Genomic DNA, 22,196 nt, shown 5'->3' with positions numbered 1-22,196 from the left:
TTTTGTAGGCCACAGGGGAGATCTTGTCGATGATCTCAAAGGGTCCCTTCCATGTAGGCAAAAATGTGCGCTGCGTGGCCTGGTTCCTTTGGAAGTTGTATAGATAGACCCGGTCTCCCACCTGATATTCCTTCCTGGAAGTCTTCAGGTCATAGTGGGTCTTCATGCTATCAGCTGATCTTTCTAGATTCCGCTGAGCATAAGCAAAAGCATGTTGAAGGTGTTTCCTTAAATTCTCCACATACTCATGAGTAGTGGAGGCATTTATCAGTGTCTGCTCTTGGGTCCTATAGAGCAAATGCTGCGGAAGCACCATCTTGCGCCCAGTCATCAACTCAAATGGGGACATTTTGGTTGCAGATGAAGGGGTAGATCTGATGGCCATTAGGACCAGAGGTAATCGGATATCCCAACTTGGCCCAGAATCTGCCACAAACTTCTTTAATATGCTCACAATGGTTCGGTTATATCTCTCTACTGCCCCAGAAGAATCTGGCATGTAAGCAATATGTAACTTCCTTTTGACCCTCAGTATCTCCCACATCTTTGTCATTACTTCACTGGTGAAGTGGCTACCTCTGTCTGACTCAATCCTTTGAGGTAGACCAAAACGGGAAAAGATGTGGTTAATCATCAAGGCAGCTGCAGTTTCTGCCTTGCAATTTGGGGCTGGGAGACATTCCACCCACTTGGTAAACAAGCATGTCACAGTCAACATGTACTTATTCCCCCTAGCAGAGCGAATCACGGGGCCTACAAAGTCGATTTGTAAATCTGACCATGGCAGTGTCATCCCCCTCTTTTGGAGAGGCGCACGGTGCGTGAGGGAAGATGGCTGAAATTGTGCACACACAAGACACCCCTTCAAATATTGGTCGAGGTCCTGCCCCATGTGTGGCCAGTATGCAACCTCTCTTAAGATTTCCAGTGTTGTGTGAAACCCCCTATGACCGGCGGTGGCCGCATCATGGGCGTGACTTAACATCAGGCTTCGGAATGAGGTAGGAACCACCCACTGATCGTGGCCAGCTTTGGATTTCCTTACCAGCAAACCGTCTTGGATTCGGAACATTTTTGGACATTTCATCAACACTCTTAGGTCCTCTTTCCCAATGTAATCGGTATCCGTCAGGGGAAAGTTCTCAGGGTCCTCAATGTGCTGGTAAAATTTACCAATTATTGGATCCCCCTTCTGAGCGGTAATCAAATCAGCATCAGGGGTCTCCTTGCTCCATTGGGCAATTGAAAGGTCGTTGTGAGCATTTGTCTGGGACCTAGTGATAGCAGTGACCTGGATTTCCCCCAACAGGGACTCAATCTCAATTAGATTCCCTTGGATGGCCCCGGTTTTGGCCAGCTGATCAGCTAAGTCATTTCCAGTTTTGTCTGGTCCCTCTACTTTGGAATGACCCTTGATCTTTTTCCAATAGATGGTCATCTCATTCGAGGTGACCAGATCATCAATGTTTTGGATCAACTTCCCATGTTTCAAGGGTTTGTTGTTAGCACATAACATGCCTCTGGTTTTCCAATTAACCAGGTGCTCCACGAACCCGTTCCGCACATAATCCGAATCTGTGATTATGACCAGTTCGTGGAGTTGATGCTGGACAGCAGTGAGGATGGCCTGATGCACAGCCATCAATTCTGCCACCTGACTACTTCGGGGACCAATTTTGTATCCAGCTGAGGGTTCTGGGGACTCATTCACCCAGCATTCCCTACGCCAGCCACCAGTTCTTTCTCCCCGTTGTTGTCAACATGGTAAGAGCATCCATCCACATACACAGTGGGCATTCCCTGACACTTGTCTTCTTCAAAGACTTTGTGTGGGGAATTAAGGTATGCCTCCGTGTTGTCCTTTATTTTTAGACTTTCGTCCTCGAGACAGTTTTCTCTGGCACAATCATGCAAGTCAGCCAGACCTTGCGCGAGGGGACTCTTCTTGTTTTGGCCATATCTGACCTCCACAGGAAAGCCTTGCATTGACAGAATCCAGGAAGTAATTTGGGAATTACTCACATTTCCGGCCCGGATTCTGTCACTTTGGAGATATTGCAGAGGCTGGTGTGGAGTCTCCACTATGATGTGTTCCCCCTGGATAAACGGGCGGTAATTCTTCAATGCCCACACCGTTGCCAGGAGTGCGTTCTCACAATCGTTGAATTTTTCCTCCACAGAGGATAAAGTTTTGCTCGCATAGGAGATTACTTTATTGACCCTGTCATGCTTTTGGTATAATACTGCCGTCAAGCACGTATTAGAGAACTCCGTCTCCAGGAAGAACTCCTTGTTTCTGACAGGGTAAGCTAGGCAAGGCGCTTGTGAGAGGCTTCTCTTGAGTTGCCTTACTGCCTCGGCTTGTTCTGGACCCCATTCCCACTTGACCCCCCCCTTCAGGAGATGAATCAGGGGTCTGGTGATCTCTGCGTAGCCCTCAATGAACTTTCTGCTGTAATTGGTCAGTCCAAGGAGGCTCCTTAGTTCCCGCAGAGTTGTGGGGTCTTTCAGTTTCTGAAGTGCTTCCACTTTCTTTTCCTGGGGACAGAGGCCCTGAGGAGTAATCTCATGCCCCAAGAAATTAACACGGGTTCTACACCACTGTGCTTTCTGAAAGGAAAGTTTTGCTCCTGCAGCCCTCAACTGCGTCAGAACATAACGGATCTCCGCTATGTGTTCCTCCACAGATGAACTTTTGATGAGGACATCATCTACATAAGCCAGGTTACCCCTCGCACCCAGGTCGGGCATGGCCTTATGTAGGAAAATGTTGAATTCATTGCCGGAGTTAAGGTATCCGAAGGAAGTCCGGGTCCATGTGTATTGCTGGCCCCCAAAGGTAAAAGCCAGTTTGTATTGGTCCTCCCTACTGACAGGCACAGTCCAGTATCCATTGGTCAGGTCTATTGCAGTGAATACCTGTGACCCCTGAATCTGGGCCAGCCCTTGGTCAATGTAGGGCAGAGGCCATCGGGAAGTATGGACTCGTTTGTTGAGCTCCCTGAGGTCAGCACAGAGTCTCCACTGGCCGTTTGGCTTCAATATTCCCAGCACCGGATTATTGAAGGTGCTGTGGACTGGACGGATTATTCCCCTGGACTCAAGGTTCTTAATTATTTCAGTAAGGGACTCCATTGATGCGAGAGGCAAGCGATATTGCTTCACAAACACAGGAGTCATGCCAGGGTCCGTGGGGATTGTGGTTGTGTGGATGTCGGTGCGGCCACAGTCATATGAGTCTACCGCAAAGAGATCTTGGAAATCCAAGAAAACTTGTTTCAACTTTTGCTTTTGTTCCAGAGTCACACAGGCATCAGCTAGGTTGACTCTCTCTTCCACCATCTGCCTGAAGCCTGGAAAGACTTCTGGTTTGGCTATCTCAGCAGCCTCCTCCAGCTGGGTGGAGAAGTCCCTGGTCAGAGTGCTGATTTGGACCGGAGGCTTCAGGTGGGAAAGGCAGCCCTCATGGACCTGGAAAATCACCTCATCCCTCCTGAAGTCACAAGTCACATCTTCCTTACCATAGGGGCAGGAAGTGTACACCAGGAAGTTCCCCCCGTGCCGGGTAAAAATCCTGTCTGGTGTTGTATTGTCATCACTGTCACTGTCAAAGCAGTCCTTGGGGATTGGCCCTAACAGTTCATTACCTAAATCTATGGAAAAATGTCGGTCATCAACCGCCATTCCAATAATGGTGCATGCGGCTAGAGTAATACTCTTTAAGTCGCTGTTATCCACCTCTATTGGAATGGTGTCATGTTCTATGTTGACTAATGGAGTTGGGTTTACCCCCAACCCTTGCTGTTGGAGAGAAGCATTTAGATGTATATAAGCATCAAGGTTTTTCAAATGTTGTCCTCTTTTAACTTTCACTTCCAGGGAGAATTGTCGGGTCCTTTCTGGGATGGTGACTTCCTCTTTGATCTGAATTTCAACTGCATAAGGTAGCAATTGAGCTGACCTAAATGCTTTTTCTGGATCATCAAATCCCATGGGATTATCCGCTAATCAGGACCAAGCTTTGAAGTTTATTAGGTCCAAACTAATGGCAAAGCGATTGAGAATGTCACTGCCTAAGTAAAAGGCGGCAGTGACGTCTCGCCCGACCCAACAATTATGGACTATGCTCTTGTTGCCAATGGAGATTTTGAGCATACACCTGCTTGGCAGGAGATGTTTGGAATTAGGCGCTTCCAGGTCCATTTCCCATTTGTCTATCAGTTTGAATGTGGGAATGGCTGGATCTTTTGGGAGTTGGCGGAACATGGCTTCGCTGATGAAGCTCTTACCGTTGTTCACACACACTCGAGCGAGAACAGAGTCCTTCCCATCATTTAACTGAACAGGGATGAACAACTGCTCTCCAATTTGCTGAATATCAGCCAGGCTCTGAGCTGATTTCACATCTTTCTGGACTATAGGAGTGGGAGTTTCTGATTGTGGATTAGTAAAGAATTTCAGGGTGTTTCCTTCCAGTGTGGAATACCACCTTAAACTGGAAGGAAGGTTGATTTTCAGAAATAGAGAGGACCCCCCATCACCAGTCTGTTGTCCTACTGCTATTACTGTCACGTCTGGAATTTGGCTATTCTGGAAGTGAAATTCTACTTGGTCAGATTTTTGTTCAACCATGTGGCAGGTGCCGTTTAAACTAACATGGTTGACACTCTGTTTTAATTTTATTGGTCGGCTAGTCTGGGTCCAGAGGACCTTGTTTACGCAATCTATTAGGGGTGACAACCTTCTCAGGAGGTCATTCCCTAGTAAACAAGGGGTGCCCTCTGGGGTCACAACTATGACCGGGTGTTTCAACTTGTGTCGCCCGATCTTAATGTCCAAGTCTGCAGTCCCCTCAACGGGAATTTCCTTCCCGTCAAAGTTCTGCAGTTGTCCAGGAAGAGAGGTGAGAGGAATTTGGTAATTCTCTCCCCTTCCTGCATTCAGTTCGTCAAAGGCCCTTCTGGACAGAAGGGTAGCTTGAGATCCAGTGTCCACCAGTGCCAAAATTGTACCCTGCCCCTGTACTTGTACCGGGGCATAGTATCTTCCCTCCTTCTTCTCAAGGGGGCACAGATAATGCACATTTTTGGACAACTGGTGGGCTAACTTTCTGGTTTTGGACATCGCTAGCGAAGAGATTTGGGCAGAATTCTGTGGAGAGCCTTGGGAATCTGAAAGAAAAAGTTGGCAACTGGAGATCAGAGCCATTGTGGGTTCCCCTGGCTCCGGTTCTGGGCCGCCCCCCCCCTTTTTGGAGGCAGTCACCAGGATGGGTTTGAACCAGGGGATTTTCTTGCTGTTGGTTCTGGGATGAGATGGTGGGCGGCGGTAGCTCAGTCTCCACATCTCCCCAGTCTGGATTTGCATCCCTAGGGACCCATTTTTCTTTGGGAGGAGTTCCCCCCTCTCTGAAGGAGAAGATCCTTTCCCCAGGATCCTCTGAGGATCCCTCTCCCTCAAATTGGAAGATCTGTACCTCCTCCTCAAACTGAGTCTGTTTGGGTCTTTTGTTTCTCCTACCCCCCCTCTGCTCCTTAGGAGGCAGACTTTCAGGGGCAAGAGATTTTGTTTCCGGTTCCTGGGTTTCCAGGGGCTGTTTACAAGTGAGGAAGGAAGCTTCCTCCAAGGCTTTACACCCCCCTTCCCCTTGTGCCTCCTCCCTGGGAACCGGTGAGTTATCGGGGTGCTGCCCCCGTCATTGTTCTGGAGCACCAGGTCCAGAGTTGGGTGCGTTCTGCGCCGGCACCCCCATCTGAGGGTTCTGCTGAGCCCTCAGTATGTGACCCAGATCCCGCGCCATGTTTTGAACCTGGCGCTCTAACTGGGAAACCCGCTCAGGCTGATACGGGGCCCTGTTTTCTCCCCTGGGCTGATCCCGGGAAGGGTAGCTATCCCTTCTTTGGTAGTACCCCTGGTTGGGAAGATTTGGGTACCCCTCCACCCTTGGCCCCCCCTCTCCCGGATTAGGTTGTCTGGGCTCAGGGAATTGGGGAAAGAAGGATGGATGATTTTGGGGTTGGAAATTGGGTGGATACCTGGGGAAAAAGTTCTGCCCAGGATTTGGAGAATTTCTGCCCTCCTGTGGGAAGTTGGGAGGGAAGTTCCCTGGGTTAGGTGCTTGGCTGGATCCCCCCCCTTGGGCTGGAGGAGTCCACACATAACCCAGGATGGGTCGATTTCCCTTGTAACGGGGACTTACATAATCAGGAGAGCGAGGGACCCCATTTGTGGGGCTGCCTCCCTGGCTCCCTGTCTGTGACTGGCCTGAGGACCTTCTGGGCCTAGCATTATTAGGTGCAGGTAGGTTTTTAGGCCCCCCCATCTCCAAATCCAAAACGGGGGTGACCTTTACCTCTGCCACCTTGGCAGCAGCAGGGGTGCTGTTGGCTTTGGGGTTTTTCTGGGCATTACTTTTGCTATCTACCGGTTTCTGCACCTCATAGATCCGGGTAGCCTGTTCAATGACAAAGTCTAAAGATCTTTTCTCGTGAAAATCCCTCACGAGCTGGGTCAATATGTATTTTGGCAAGGCATGAAAAAATGTATTAATGAATTCTCTACTGTCTGTGTGCACCCTTCTGGTGGTCTGCGCAAAAGCACGTTTCAGTTCTTGCACAAATTCTTGTGGGGCCTGATCCTCCCCACATTGCAAATTGTAGGCTGCCTTGCGAGCCTCTTGAGGATTTCTGTGAACAGGAAAATGTTTCAAGATGGCCGCCTTATAGGTGGACCATCTTAAATGATTTTGGTCCTCCAGCCCCGCAAAGAAACTGGAGTATTCCGGGGAGAAGGTCCACTTTACATATTGAATACAGCTTTGGCTGTCCTTCAAATGGAAAGTCTCCATCATTTGCTCAAACAACTCTAAGTGCTCCCAAACAGAATACTTAGCGTTCTTATGGTAAGGCGTGATGACGCTCCTGATCGCCTTAATCTGCTTTAAGGGGTCCTTAAGCAAGGCCCTTTTTGCCTTATTGGCCTTTTTGGTTCGGGTAACCCTTGTCCATTCCTCCTCTGACTCAGAGGCACTGCTCCCAGAGGTTCCTGTCTGCTCTTCCAGGTTTTCCCGGATTCTGCGAGCCTGGGAATGGCTGGCCGAATGTGGGGACCTGGTCTCCTGTGTCCTGCGCAGTTCAGAGGAGTCTTCAGATTCCTCCTTGCTGCCAGGATTTGATGGGTACCCCCCCCACTGACCTAACTGGGCAGAGGTTTTCAGGATGCCCTTAATGGGCCTACTCTCCTGGGGTTCCCCATTAAATTGCACTGTGCTGGGGTGCCCATACCCGGATGCCCGCCCCTCCATACCTGGGTGGTACTGGCCTATGAGCCCCATACTTTTGTCTGGATAGTAGTCTGCCATCCCTGTGGCCCGGTGCTCATGTGTGCCAGGGAATATGGGGGTGGCAGAGTCCAGTGACTGAGAGGTATGAGGGCCTCTGGTACTAGGGCTCCTGAGGTTATGCTCCGGAGCTTCCCTTTCCCAGCGAACCTCATCTCTATCCGCCCCTGCTCCCTGTTGCAATGCAAGAGCCTGCATTTGTGCCTTCAGTTCCTCAGTTAAGGCCTTACTAGACTCTATCAGTCTCTCCTGCATCGCTACCTGTTGCTGGAGCCTATCATTGTGCTGGCAGAGAGCCTCATTCTCTCTCTGTGTTTCCTGATTAGTCCTGGAGCACTGGGCCAGTCTTTGCTGCAGGAGGGTTACCTCCTGAGCTGTGTCCCTATTGGCCTGCTCCTTTCTTGCTAGAGCATCCTCCACCCTCCTGGTGTGCTCTAACAAGTTCTGGTGTTCTTTTTGGAGGTCACCCAGTCCCTGGTGGGCCAGGTGATTTTCTTCCATTTTTCTTTTTGAATGGCAGACTTCCTGGCCTAAGGCGTCTCTTTCCTGACTAAGAGCCTGCATTTGTGCCGCCAGGTCGTCCCTTTGCCTTTGGAAGGCACCAGCTTTCTGGCGTTCTTCATCAAACTCTGCCTGGGTATCCAGGTCTTTCGAAATCAGCTTGTTGCTCTCTACCTTCACTCTATCTAGATGACTTTGCAGGGTGGCTACCTGCTCCGTGCATGCCCTGTTAAAGTCTAATTGTTGCTCCAGCTTTTTCTGGCTCTGCAGTAAGGAGTCCAAACTGTCTCGGTGCTCCTTCTGCAGGGCCAGAAATCTAGTATCCTGGTCAGCCTTTTCCTGTTGCAGTATATCCATGTCCTCTTTTATTTTAATGATATACTGCCTACTATCATTTTCTGACTCCTGGCTCCTCTGCAGCCTCTGCTCAGAAGAGTCCAGATCAGATTGGGCCTTCTGTAATGCCAGCAGTTGCCTACTCACCAAATCTTGGCCTTCAGCACATTTGTCCTGCATGGCTCCCATATGTAAATATAAATATGCCGCTACCCTGGCAATCTTGTTGTGCTCATCCTTGGCCTTAGAGGACATATATAGTTCACTCAGGGCCACATGTAAGGGACCCTGGTCTCTCCATCTATCTGACCCTGTTTCCGTGATTTGGGGTGTGATGGCCTGCAACCAGCCTGTTTGGTCCTGGTGAGTCCACTCACCTCTCACAAATAACTTATGTAAGAAGTGCTCTCTGGCTATTTTCATGTCTACTAAGGTCGTCATTCTAGAGATTGGTCTCTGTCCTGACTTACAGAAGTTTGTATTTTATTTTTGCAAAACAGACCTTTTTCTTAGAGCGTTCCTTTGAGAAGTGCTTTACAGCGTAACACAGCGTGTGCTCCGACCGGATATGTGTATCTGGTCAGCTGGCACGCTGTATTAATCTGCACAAGTGATAGATCTAATCCAAAAATCCCGGACGAGCCCCCAATTTGTAAGAGGATTCAATTCAACACTACAGCTAAGTCAACGCCTAGTCTATAATACTGAATGAAAACCCTTATTGATATATCTTTATGTCCAGTTCATGCGTTCTGGATGACTACCCCTATATAACACCCCTCTCTTGGAATCCTCCTGACCCCACTGAGCCAAGAAGTAGTTCTGTTTTGCAAGTTAAAAGGTTTAATTGATAGTTTAAACAATAGGTATATATATCACACTTTAGAATAAATTAATAATTGAATAGCACACTTAATCTGATATGATAAAGATTAACAACGGAGAATCTGGCACTAGCACACTTCTTTATAATCACTAAGGAGTTGACATGAAATGGATAAGATAGCAACAATACTTTTATGGTTTCAAATGGATGCAATGTGGAATGAAATGCAGTAAAGAAAACAACTTGATAGGATTTCAGCAAAGACAATGTAATCACTTTCTTGTACAATTCACCCCCCCTTTTATGCAATGCAGGGAAATGGAAGGAAGGCACACAATTCTCAGAAATGCAATTCAAATGTAATTCAGTTCACCCAGCAACTTAGACTACAGAAGTTGAAAACACAGGCCCAAATGCTTTTAAATGTGCTGGCAATGTAGAAAAAAAATATGCTAAAATGCTTTTAATTCCCTATAGAGGTTCAGGTGAGAGGTATCTAGTTAATATTAGTCCAGGCTCACTTTAGCAAGGATCTAGGAGTAACTAGCAGGTTAAACGAATTTCTGGCAAATGGAAGGCAAGCAGCAGCAGATTTTTACACGTGAAGAAATTTGCAAATCGCGGTAAAATTCGCGAATGCGTCTGGGGCGATTACAGAGGAACTACAAGGGCTAGCAATATCGTTTTGGGGTCCTAGGAAGGCCTAGGATCTCAGCTTTCATATGAAAGTTACTGCAAGTCTCTAGCACAAACGGTCACGGAGATATGAGCGATTAAATAAAGGTCATTTTTCAGATTTGAAATTTTAAAGTTCAAAAAGACAAGTGCAGCTTGCAACTAGAAAAATGACAAGTGACAGCTTTACAAATGACAGGTGACAGTTAGGAGGCAGTTCTACTTAGATTAAAATAGGATCGAATTATATTATTTTAACTAAGAGATTGGTTCTGCACAGTTTTCTAGGTACTCACACTATATTCTTGAATTAAATGGGCCTTGCCACGGATCTGGTCAGGTTTTGGACTGGACTCCGGTTCCTGCACTTCACAGTGATCTGGGTCAGCTCTGCTCTGGTTCTGCTAACAGGTCAGCTCTACTCTGCTGGTCTGGTCTGGGTCTCTGAAGGTTGATGGAGGTAAAGTATGGATTTTCTCGGCAGAGCTTCCAGCTGCAAATGGATTTGAAGGTCCCTATCTGTCCTGTCTCTCTGCTTTTATGTGTTTTTAAAATGGGTGTGTGTGAGCAGCATCACTAGCCAGCCCCTCTCCACTTATCATTGGCCAAGCTTTCATTTCTCCCCTGATTGGGGGAGCTAAGTTGTGTCAGAGTGATGTCATTTTACAGCCTGCAGAAAGTCCACTCCTCCTGTCAACTTGCACACAAATCTAGATTTGAACCAAATACATATTTCATAGCTACACAGTGGTTTGAAATTACATGCACCCATCACATATCACAGGAGGTATCTCCTGTTCCAACTCTGCTCTTCCTGGGGGCTTGCATTCAGAAATGGCGATATTTTGCACTTTTTAACTGGTTTGCAATACCGGACATTAACCCAAATTTACACACATGTGCGCAAGGAGTATGGACATTAGTTGATGAAGTGTCAGATTTTTCACATGCACACATTTTGAGTAATATCCTCTTTTCCGCTAAAACCCCCCTGAACATGCCACCGGTTCTAAAAACCTCTTAAAATGTGGGCAGAAAAATCACAAGAATTATGGTGTCATTTAAATAATTTTCACAAGTCCGCTCTATGAGTTATTCATCTTTTTCTAAAACCATATTCTGGCTATAGAGGTGTGTCTTTTCATGTCACATGGTACAGAAACCAGTCTTTCCAGTTTCTGCCAAGCTCAGAGACCCTGCCCCTCCCAGCTTCTGCCAAGAGGAAGCTCCATTTACGACTCCCGCCAATAAAACATTTGCCTGAGTCAGGACAGGGCTTTGTTCAGAGCTCCTGTATTCTGTGGGGGCTCCCCTTAATTCAATTATCAGAGAGATGGAATATCCTTAGTGTGGCCAGCAAAAGGCAGATAGGCCTGGGAACACAGCTGTGACTCAAGTTTCACTCCTGATGGGGGGTAGTTGCCAGGCAAAATTGGGATCTCTTTAAGCCAGTTTTTAGCTACATGTCATTTCTGTTCCCCAGTTTAAGTCAAGACATTTTTTTACATATGCAGCTAGGATGCTGATTCTAAGTTTAAAACTATGACATTTAAACAATTGCAACCTATGTGACACTCAAAGTAGGTCACTCATTTCTTTTAAACATTTAGATTTGTAGTATCTTTCAGTCCAAATTTACTTAAACTGCTGAAATCCACAGCTCAGCCAGTCTTGTTATAAACCTTCAAGTCACTTCAGAATATAACTTTACATTGGATCCACCTCTCAGTAAGTCTTTCTTTGGCTTGCTTTGGGTTCATTTATTCAGTTTTCTACAAAAAAGTAAAATCTGGTGTTTTAAAACGCCGGCTTTTGGATAGTGGTGAGTACTGGTACTGCACCCCTTTTTGGGATTTAAGAAATGAATTCCCCACAATTCTAGGTGGCTTTTGGCAATCAGCATTTCCATTCCCAATGGTTTCAGGCTACTGTGTGGGTAGTCCAATGGTGGTTTTAGGCAGTGTCCTTCTGTGCCCATAACATCGGCAAAAATGAGTGGCAGCCTATTCTTCATGCATTTCCCTGTGCATTTTCTGGGAAGCTCTGGCCATCATGATGTTTTCCATGTCAATACTGCACAGTTTTGAGTTAGGGCTCGGATGCATGGGTAAATACATCCCACAATGCTCACCAGAGGTGCTACCTCTCTCAAATACCACTTTTCCACACAACCCAGAGGTGCTACCTCCCTCAATTACATTAGTGACACGCACACCAGAGTCGCTACCTCTGTCAAATGTGTCAAATGCCAATTGTGCCACACTAATCGGAGGCGCTACCTCCCTCACATACCTTTGCGTCACCCTCACCAGAGGCGCTACCTCTCTCAATCATGACACACACTAGAGGCGCTACCTCTCACTACCACCACAGTATCACTCACACCAGAGGCGCTACCACTGCAGTGACAACCTGACTCACACTACATTTCTTGCTCAATATTGTCCATCCATTACACAGACATTTGTGAAAATAATGACGCCAGGCAGACAAGACTCCAACGGGAGTTTATTGATTAAGACAAACGTGACAGCAGGCACCTAACCGAGCGGCAGCTCCAACTGAACTCGGGCTCCCGCACCGGTCCCGGCACATCAAATCCAAACATTCCTAGAACCCTATGACTCATAATAGAGTTGCTCTGTACGAAATACACACCACACAGTACTCTCGTCAATCAACATACAAGGATATGTGAATACATAATGGTGCTGTGCACTTTGCCCATCACATGTGCACTTTGCCCATCACAACACATCTCACCCCTTACATTTGGATCAGATTTATTTTACATAGTAGTCTTTGAACCAACTGGGTTTGTACTTGACTCTCCCTGACCTTGTCTCTGTTCCAAATCTTGTTAGACTGTTATCATCAGAGTCTCCATCCAACAGCTGATTGCTTCCCTTATCACAAAACTCAGCAAGATTGTTGTTACCTTCATTACATTCACAGTGTTTATTGCTTTCAACCCCAAACTGGACATTTCGCTAATCGGGACATCGACCAACATTCGACTCCCTCCATAATAACCACATTGCCCCTTATAGCAGATATCTTTTTAGGACCAATATATTTGCTTTCCACACACTTGGACGCAAATCTGGGATTCTTAATGAGTACCAGAACCCCCACTTTCCAAGTGTTCACCTTGGCCTTCATGTCCTCATCAAACCTCCCTTTGTACACATCCTGTGCCTCATTGATGAGCGTCATGATTTTTCCACGGCCAACATTGGCACTTTTAGCCAGGTCCAGCCAACCTGGACAAAGCTTCGTGCCAGGTTGCCTTCCTTTAAGAGACATGAATGGAGAAATGTTTGTAACTGCGTGTGGCGTAGTACAATAGTTCCATATCATTTCCTTCAAAATACAAGAATATTTCAATCCGGAAGCAATAGCTAGTTGTAAACCACCCTTTATAAACCTATTAGCTCTCTCCACAAGGTCATTAGCCCTGGGGTGTTACAAAGCTGTTTTAAAAAGTTTAGCATTCTCTCAGAACAAAATTGCACCCCATTATCAGTGGCCAACTCTGCCGGGAAACCATCTCTGTAAAACACTTCTTTGAAAAATAGCACCATTTCAGCAGTAGTAGCCTCACGCAGAGGCTTCCATTCAATCCATTTGGAATGGTAATCTACTAACACTACGAAATATTTGTATCCATCACCAAGATTCTGTATTGGCCCAATCAGATCAACCGCAACTTTTTGCCACGGCTCACTAGGTACTTTGACAGGCGTAATTGGCACTTCTCTGACAATCCTGGTCTTGTCACTTTTCTCACACTCTCTACAGCCTCTGACACACTTTTCCGCATCACTATCAATCCCCGGCCACCAAAAGGACTGTCGCAAGTACCTCTTCGTCCCCCCATACCTAGATGTCCTTGATGCGCAGTGTTTACTAAATGAGATCTAACCCCACTGGGGGGTACAATCCTGCTTCCTTTCCTTAGTTTGCACCCATCCTCAGACAAACTTAACTCATCCCTCAACCCGAAATACCTCTCATATTCCTTCCCAATCACATTCTTGTGAGGCCATCCTTCTTTAGTCCACACCTTGACTTGTTTCAATTTCGTGTCCTCCTCATCAGCACTTACCCATCTCTCCTTATCAATGGCATCATATTCAATCTCAGCAATACTAACATTTTGATATTCCGGCATCTCACCACTTCCACCATCTCCCACAGGCAACCTAGACAAACAATCCGCAACCACGTTCTCCCTCCCAGGAATGTAGCACACTCTGAAGTTATAGCTCATGAGTTCCACCACCCCCCTCGAAATCCTAGGAGATCCTTTGGCCCACTCAGAACTATTCATCAGTTGAACCAAGGGCTTGTGATCTGTTCTGACAAGGAAAGCACTACCCCACAGAAAAAATCTAAAGTGTGTGATGGCCCATAAGATGGCCAAAGCCTCTCTTTCAATAACAGAATAATTATTTTCTGCTCCTCTGAGCGGCCTGGACGCAAATGCAATGACATGTTCAGTGTTACCTGAATCAAACTGAGTCAGGGTAGCTCCCAATCATAGTGTACTTGCATCAACTGAAAGCAGGGTCTTCCTACCTGATATAAATCCCCCTAATGATGGTGCCTTGTCTATCCCTTCCTTGATCTGCTGAAATGCCTCTTGGCACTCTTTGGACCACTCATACCTCACCCCTTTCTTTAGTAAATCTCTCAACGGAGATGAGGTGGATGCAAATCCACCCACAAATTTATGGTAATATTCTGCTAGTCCCATGAAAGAACGTAATTGGTCCTTATCCTGAGGCTGGGGAGCATCACTGATACTTTCCACTAGCAACTTCTTGGGAGAAATGCCTTCTTTAGAAATCCTGTGTCCCAGGTATTCCACTTCCCCAACAGCTATCCTATATTTGCTCCTCTGGACTGTCAACCCTGCTTCTCTTAGCTTACATAACACAGCCCTAAGTGCCTTGTCATGGTCTGACTCATCACTCGCAAATATCAAAATATAATCTTGAAATACTGTTACGTTTTCCAGACCCTTCAACACCTCCTCCATCACCCTTTGGAACACAGAAGCAGCTGAGGCTAGCCCAAAGGGCGTGTGATTGTATTTGAACGTGCCTTCGTGTGTGATAAAGGCCGTAAGGTGTTGTGACTCTCTGGACAAAGGAACCTGGTGATAGGCAGCAGAGAGGTCAATGACCGAAAACACCTTTGACTCACCAAGGGTGGATAGTGTTTCTGAAATATTGGGCAAAGGATGCCTTTCCACAAATACATTATGATTAAGACTACGTAGGTCTACACACAACCTCAATTTCCCATTGTTTTTAGCCACAAGCACTATAGGTGACAACCACTCCGTAGCCGCCACAGGCTCAATCACACCTTTGCAAACCAAATCATCCAGTTCACTACACAGTTGCGCTCTCATGTTTAACAGCACATGCCTCACTTTATGAACAACAGGTTGGGCATCCGTCTTCAGTTTTATATGATGCTCAAAATGCCTGAGCCTGCCCAGGTTCTCAGAGAAAACCTCTGGAAACTCTTTAGACCATCAATCAATCTTCGCAATGGTAACAGGTTCAAGAGCACTGGCCTGCACCCTGACCCTCACATTTTTTTGTTCCTGCCAACCCAATAGGGAGGCACCCTTCTTTGCAACCACAATGTTAGCCTTGCATTCCTTCCCTTTATATGAAACTCTTGTGGAAAATTGACCCAGAATTTCAATTGGAGACTCTCCATAACCACATGGTTGAATGTCAGGTGGGTTCAGAATTGTTTCATCCCTCTTCAGGGTTCTCTTCAAGGTGTCTTCCGATATGATGGTCCAGGAAGAGCATGTGTCTACTTTCATAACTATTTCTCGACCATCAATCATGAACACATCCACCGGCCCCTCCTTCTCTCCTCCAATGGCTGATACTTCAAACACATGCCTGGGACTTGAGTCCTGTGCAGTGGACACTTCCTGTATATTGTAGCTCAAACAAACACTTTCCTCGTTGTCATTCCTGGATTCCAGGAGGTTTATTGATGAGCCCTTGCAAACATTAGCAAAGTGTCCCTTGCCTCTGCACTTGAAGCATTCAGCAAATTTCGCCGGGCAAGAAGGGTAATTTGATCCATGTCTGAAACTGCCACATCTGGTACATTTCATGCTCGACGCTCCCTTTCGGTTCATGTTGACACTTGGCTTCCTCTTTTGATCAACAGCACACACGGCTTGGGCACTTTGTTTGTCAACTCTCAGTTCCTTAACATATTTTGATGTTTGCTCTATACTCCTGGCTAAATCCACAGCCTCCTCCAGCTTCATGTCCTTGGTTAGTAACTTTTCTTGGATCCTGACATTGTTCGTACACCTCACCAGTTGATCCCTGATGATTGAGTCAGAGAGGTGTTCGAATTCGCAAGAGTGACTTAGAGTCCTCAAGGAGGCTATGTACGATTCCACTGACTCTGAGGGCTCCTGCATGCGCTGGAAGAACCTGTGCCTCTCAAAAGTCACATTCTTTCTCGGTTCAAAGTGATCCTCCAATTGTTTGAGGGCGAAAGTATACTCATCCACATCTTCGGCTTCGGCGCTATGACCTCTGCTTAGTCCATCAAACACAGTGCGCCCTTCTATTCCCAGATTATGGAGCAACAATGCCTTTTTACGTGCCGCACTGAACCTCTCTCCACCCATCGCTACCAAGTAGTTCTCAAATATGTTCTTCCACCTGACCCACCTGATGGAGGGACAGCCAGGCTCGTTCAGGAAAGGCACAGGTGGGGGTATCGTTGCCGCCATGTCGCGGCCAACAAAAGAGGCTAACTGTGTGAGGCAACAGTGTAGGGAACAGAGCCTTTGATTGATTGCAGGGTCTTTCAGTAGTTCATTGAGAGTGCGTCATAATGCCCCTCCAGGAAGACAGTGAGATTCCAAAGAAAGGAATGAAAGGGTGTTGCTCGCAACCTAATAACAATGTCAGCATGGAAGGGAAGCTCTTCCCACGTCAGAGGGAGACACCCACTTCCTCACAGATGCTCGAGCTCAGAAGGCTGCAGGCACGTGGATTAGCTTGCGTTCAGTCTCGAGACGGGCTGCAACAACGTTGCGAGCAGGCGCTAATTTGGGAAGCGCAGCACAACGGCACACCAGGCCCCCACCCTAAAGGGTACGCCTCCTGACCTGGTCTTGATCCTGCTTCCACTGGACTCGATCTGCTCCGCCTGCTGTCACGCACGGAAGCAGGATGAACAGCGTTGATCCGACGCGGCCCCGGCAGGGGAAAGAAAGTGAGCCAGTAGCACGACAATCCTCGTCGCCAATGTGAAAATAATGACGCCAGGCAGACAAGACTCCAACGGCAGTTTATTGATTAAGACTAACGTGAAAGCACGCACCTAACCCAACTGCAGCTCCAACTGAACTCGGGCTCCCGCACCGGTCCCGGCACATCAAATCCAAACATTCTTAGAACCCTATGACTCATAATAGAGTTGCTCTGTACGAAATACACACCACACAGTACTCTCGTGAATCAACATACAAGGATATGTGAACACATAATGGTGCTCTGCACTTTGCCCATCACAACAACATTCTTTACAGAGTCAGGCACAAATAGATTTTGCACTTCTTAATCGTAAATGCACCAATATAACTGTAGTACAGCTTTAGTCTCAAACACATATGTCGTAAAAGTCCATGTTGCTTTTCAGCAACCTGATACTGTGACCTACAAAATGCACCTAAATGGCCATTGCCAGTCTTTGGCGTTACTTGAAAATTCCTCTAATAGGGTTATACTAACTTCACACATAACCAAACTCTTCCACTCCACTTCCAGACTGTTAAATTGTCATCACATATTAACCCTTTCAGCTAAGAGTCCATGGGTGCCTCGCCCCCGTAACCTGTAAATACCTGAACTTTGGTTAGAACTGACATTCCTTTTCAATACTTTTGTCGGTCACTCAGAAAAAACAGCAGCTCCGACAGGGCTCTTATCTAAATTACATCTTTAAATAATATAGTTTCACTTTCCATTGAAACATACTTCCATACTTAAAGGATACGCATTTTCCTTGTCTTCTTCTTGCATACTTGTAATAACAAACAAAGGATATATTCTCTGCCGTTTCTCTGGCCACTACCATTTTCGGCTCTGTTTCCTTCCTGTGGCTTCATAGCGACTTTCTAATGTAGTCTGGGACACTTCACAATGATTCTCTTTATATGCAGCAAAGTCAATCTTTCCTTTTCGTTAACAAGTGGAGCGAAACACTTCTGAAGCTTTACTTCTGAATACTTTGCACTTCGAGATTTCTATCTGGACGCGCTTGTTATCCCGCAATCTCGCACTTCAGAATGTTTATCAGGACGCGCTCCGTTATCTCGCAATCTCGCACTCTTGTATTGAGAACCGCATGAAAGCTGAAAATTCACTCACCTTCTAATGAGACGCTTTGTTCTGCCTTTGCCTCCTGCTTCCCATGTCGTGCCACGTAAACGAAAGTTCATTCCTTCAACTTTATGCGGGCCTTCATTTACGGCGCTGTTGATTTTCATATGCACAGCACCACACAGTTCGCCAACATTCCGAGTGCAGAGGGCGCGCTCTCTGGCCATCGCACTGGCATTCCACTCTTCTCCATCACCGGCCGTCCTCTTTGTGACGTCATCAGTCACAACCTTGCCTCAGAGTGCACCTGATCTGCAGCTCCCAACCGTCACTCGGCTGCCACACTAGGCAGTCACCAAGGTACCCGTCACTACCATGTACCAAATGAAACGTGTCCATACTTTTGTTCAAAAGGCATCATTTTGGCTGTGTGCTTCTTGCAGAACCACTGCAAATTAACATCTTCACTAATCCTTTTTGAGCCACGCTGGGTCATATTAAGGATACTCTTCTCTCACTTCATATCTTCTTACCCCTGGAACACAGTATAGTGCATGTCTCACTTTAAGGGCAAGGTCTGCGTTCTTAACATCTGGGCACCTCTTCCCTTCTTACTTCATCCCTTGTGTATAGCTTCTCTTTTCTCTTTATGAGCCATATTGTTTCTTCACTTTATGGGGCACAGTTTCTCCTATCACCAAAGGAACGCAGTTTTCCTTTCATCTTATGACCCAACTTCTCTCTTCAGCCACCCTTGGACCTAGCTCTCTCTCCGCCTCAAGGGCAGCTGATCCCTCAGGATATGGGGCTTTCTTCCTCCTCCCTTCCTTAGCCTGGGTGATGGGTCTTATTTGCTCCTCCCCCTTGGAGCCCTGGATTATGGGTCTTACTTGTCTTTGGGGGGCAGTGCTGTCCTTTACTTTGTCCGCCTCTTTCCTGCACCCCCGCCGCAGGCTTCTTCAGTCTTCAGCTCCTCCTTCTTGTGCGCAAGGTTCTACTCTCAAGACCAACTCGTCGCCAGTGTTGTAAAGTGACTTCCAGGCCTTCTTTGATTACTTCTTACGTTTATTACAGGAACTAAAGTTACACTTATATGAAGATAAATACAAGAGAATATGGACAGAATCAGCACTGGCCCCATCACCCAGGCACGGGAGCTCTAACTGCCTCAGTATGGAACCCTCAGATCAACATTCCATCATTCACACAGCAACACCCCATGTGACATCACAGACTCGCAGCATCACACAGAAAGTCACTATATAACACTACTCTAAGGACAGAACTGAAACACCCTATGCAGGAGTTCAAGGGGGAACTAGTGAAACTAGCAGAAAGAGTGGACACTAATGAGAGGGCACTGCAGGACCTTACAAAGGATTCAAGGAAGACGGATGAGGTCTTGGAACATCTGTAACGCTGTCGCATATTCTTGATCTGCAATGCAAGGACCTTGAAAATAGATCTCTGTGCTCAAATATCTGCCTTAAAAATGTGCTGGAGGACATCTTTGACAAAGATCTGAAGGCCTAGGTGCAACATTTCTTTGCAGATATATTAATAGAGGTCTCTCCGGAGCAGGTGTGGCTCGACAGAATCCAAAGAGTGGGCCTGTAATGGAAGGAACCGGGGGCTCAGCCGAGGGACGTGTTGGTTGCACTTGCATCATATATGCAAAAAGAGGACATTCTGAAGGCGGCATAGTCAGATGGCTCCTTGAGGATTAAGGGGGTTGAAGTCCAGATGTTTCAAGACTTAGCCCAATCCACCTTAATAAAAAGAAGAATGATGGATGCAGTCATGATGGATTGGGCATTCTGTCTCTGAACAAAGAGTCACTCTATCAGAGGAATGAACAGTGGGAATGGTCTTCAGTGACGAGAGAAGGAAGAGGAATCCACACTCTGAGAGGTATTGTGAAGGATAAACAAAAGAACTTGGATGGTTAAAGAATTTTCGGGCACAGTTGGTGTCCTGTGGAGGCAGTGGAATCAGCTGTACGTTACTAACATTTGGGCACAATGATGATGCTGTCCACAGGGGTAGTTAATAGCTTTGGTTTGTGGTAGATGCTATAGAAGGGGAATTTGGAGGGGGCTGTGTACAGCCTCGTGGGATTGCAATGGGTGTAGTAGTAGAAACTCCCACTAATTTTGAGCTCCGGGTAAGTTCTCGGCTTATGGCCAGGGGTGTTCTCCCCGGGGTGTAGGTAGGATCTATGGTCCGACCCGGGTTGTTGTTGTTGTGGCAAGTTATGGAGGAGATCTGGGAAGAGGTGGGGAATGGGGAACTGGTCAGGTGATTAGGAGTGGGGATCTAGAGGTTGTGGACTGCAGGCTGATTCTGGGGAGCTATTTTGTGGATATGATATGATATGATATGATATGGCATTTGTAACGCGCCTATACACAAGTGTTTCAAGGCGCGTAAAATGTAGGGATGGAATGACACAAGGGAAATACTAAATGGACCCTCTCGAGGGGCAATGTTGGGGATCACATCAAGAAGCAATATTCAAAGCTTAATCTCCACACTGAATCTGATGGTTGTCTCCATGATCATCAGTCTGGGTTCAGAGCTGCCAGAAGCACACAAACTGCTCTACTGAACATCCATGAAGACCTGCTCTCCAACCTCGATTCCAATACCCCCTGTGTCCTCATCTTACTTGATCTCTCTTCTGCCTTTGGCATTGTCAACCATGCCATCCTGCTCAACCATCTCCGTGATAACCTGGGTATCACCGATCAGGCCATGGCTTGGCTGTCTTCTTTCCTCTCCGATCGACCCTCCCAGGTCCAACTTGGGTCCTTCCTCTCCGCTATCTTTATCTCTACCTGTGGTGTTCCCCAGGGATCTAAGCTCTATCCCTGGCTTTTCAACCAATACCTGGCCCTTCTTTCCCACTGCATTGCCGCACTCTGCCCAACTTTCAGTGCTATGCGGATAACACTCAACTCATTTTCAGTCTCCCTTCAGCCACCTCTTCTCCTTCTTTCCTCTCTGACTGTCTGTCTGCTATCCAGGAGTGGTGCACCGCCAATGATCTCTGCCTTAATGCCAGTGAGACTGAGATTCTCCTCATCAGCACATCTGCTTCCTCCTTTCCTGTCACTCTCTGGCCAACCTCTCTTGGCCCTCTTCCTGCTCCCGCCTGTGAGGCTAAAAACCTCGGGGTCATCTTCGACTCCACACTCTCCTTCTCTCCTCACATCTCTGATGTATTCTTCCTTTCCTCTCTTTCCCACAGAAGCTCCCTGTGTCCAGAGCTCTGGTTCTCTCTAGGCTGGACTACTGCAACAGCATATTTCTAAATCTGCCTGCATCTACACTCCGCCCTCTGCAATTCATCCAAAACAGGATTGCAAGACTTGTCCTTGTCCTCAAGCCCAGGGATCATATCTCTCCTGGACTGAAATCTCTGCACTGGCTCCCAGTGGCGGCAATGATTAAGTTCAAAACTCTCTGCATTGTCTACAAGGCATTCTGCGGCCTGGGGCCTCAATACCTTCAACTCTCTCTTCCTAAATATCTTCCCTCTCGAGCTCTTCGCTCATCCACCTCCAACTCCCTCAGGGTCATTTGGCTCTCCAAACAGCGAGTTGGTGGTAGATCTCTTTCTTCTACTGGGGCCTCCCTCTGGAGCAGATCCCTGCCTCTCTGAAACTTGAGGAGAGCCATCTCTGGTTCTGGAAGCACCTCAAGACCTTCCTCTTTGCTTCTGCTTTCTCTCCTCCTCTCCCCTGCTGATCTCCTGGCTGAATCTGAAACTGCACTGTTTACCTGGCTACACTCTGTTCTCGGGCCAGGTCCCCTCCCCACAGTTGCACACCTGCACTGTCCCCTGGCAATCCTTGCACTCAGGGACTGTTCTGTATCCCTACAGCCCCTACCAGCACTTGACACCCAATGTCTGCACTTACCCTGCACTTGCCACCTGCTGGCAGCACTTTTATTTATTGTCCTTAATGATCTAGCTATTTTCCTATTTACTGCACTATCCCCTCACCCATGCACTTTTCCTCTTCCCCCACTCCTCTTCACTTGTGCAATCGCAATGCCACCTGGCCTAGTACAATTGTTGTCTTTGTTGTCCCTCTTTTTCCCCTCCCTTGCCTCGTTGCGCCTTGTA

Source organism: Ambystoma mexicanum, chromosome 11, assembly GCF_040938575.1.
Source record: "Ambystoma mexicanum isolate Mex_15411 chromosome 11, UKY_AmexF1_1, whole genome shotgun sequence".
NCBI classification, from domain to species: Eukaryota; Metazoa; Chordata; class Amphibia; order Caudata; family Ambystomatidae; genus Ambystoma; species Ambystoma mexicanum.
This window is presented reverse-complemented; position numbering follows the sequence as displayed.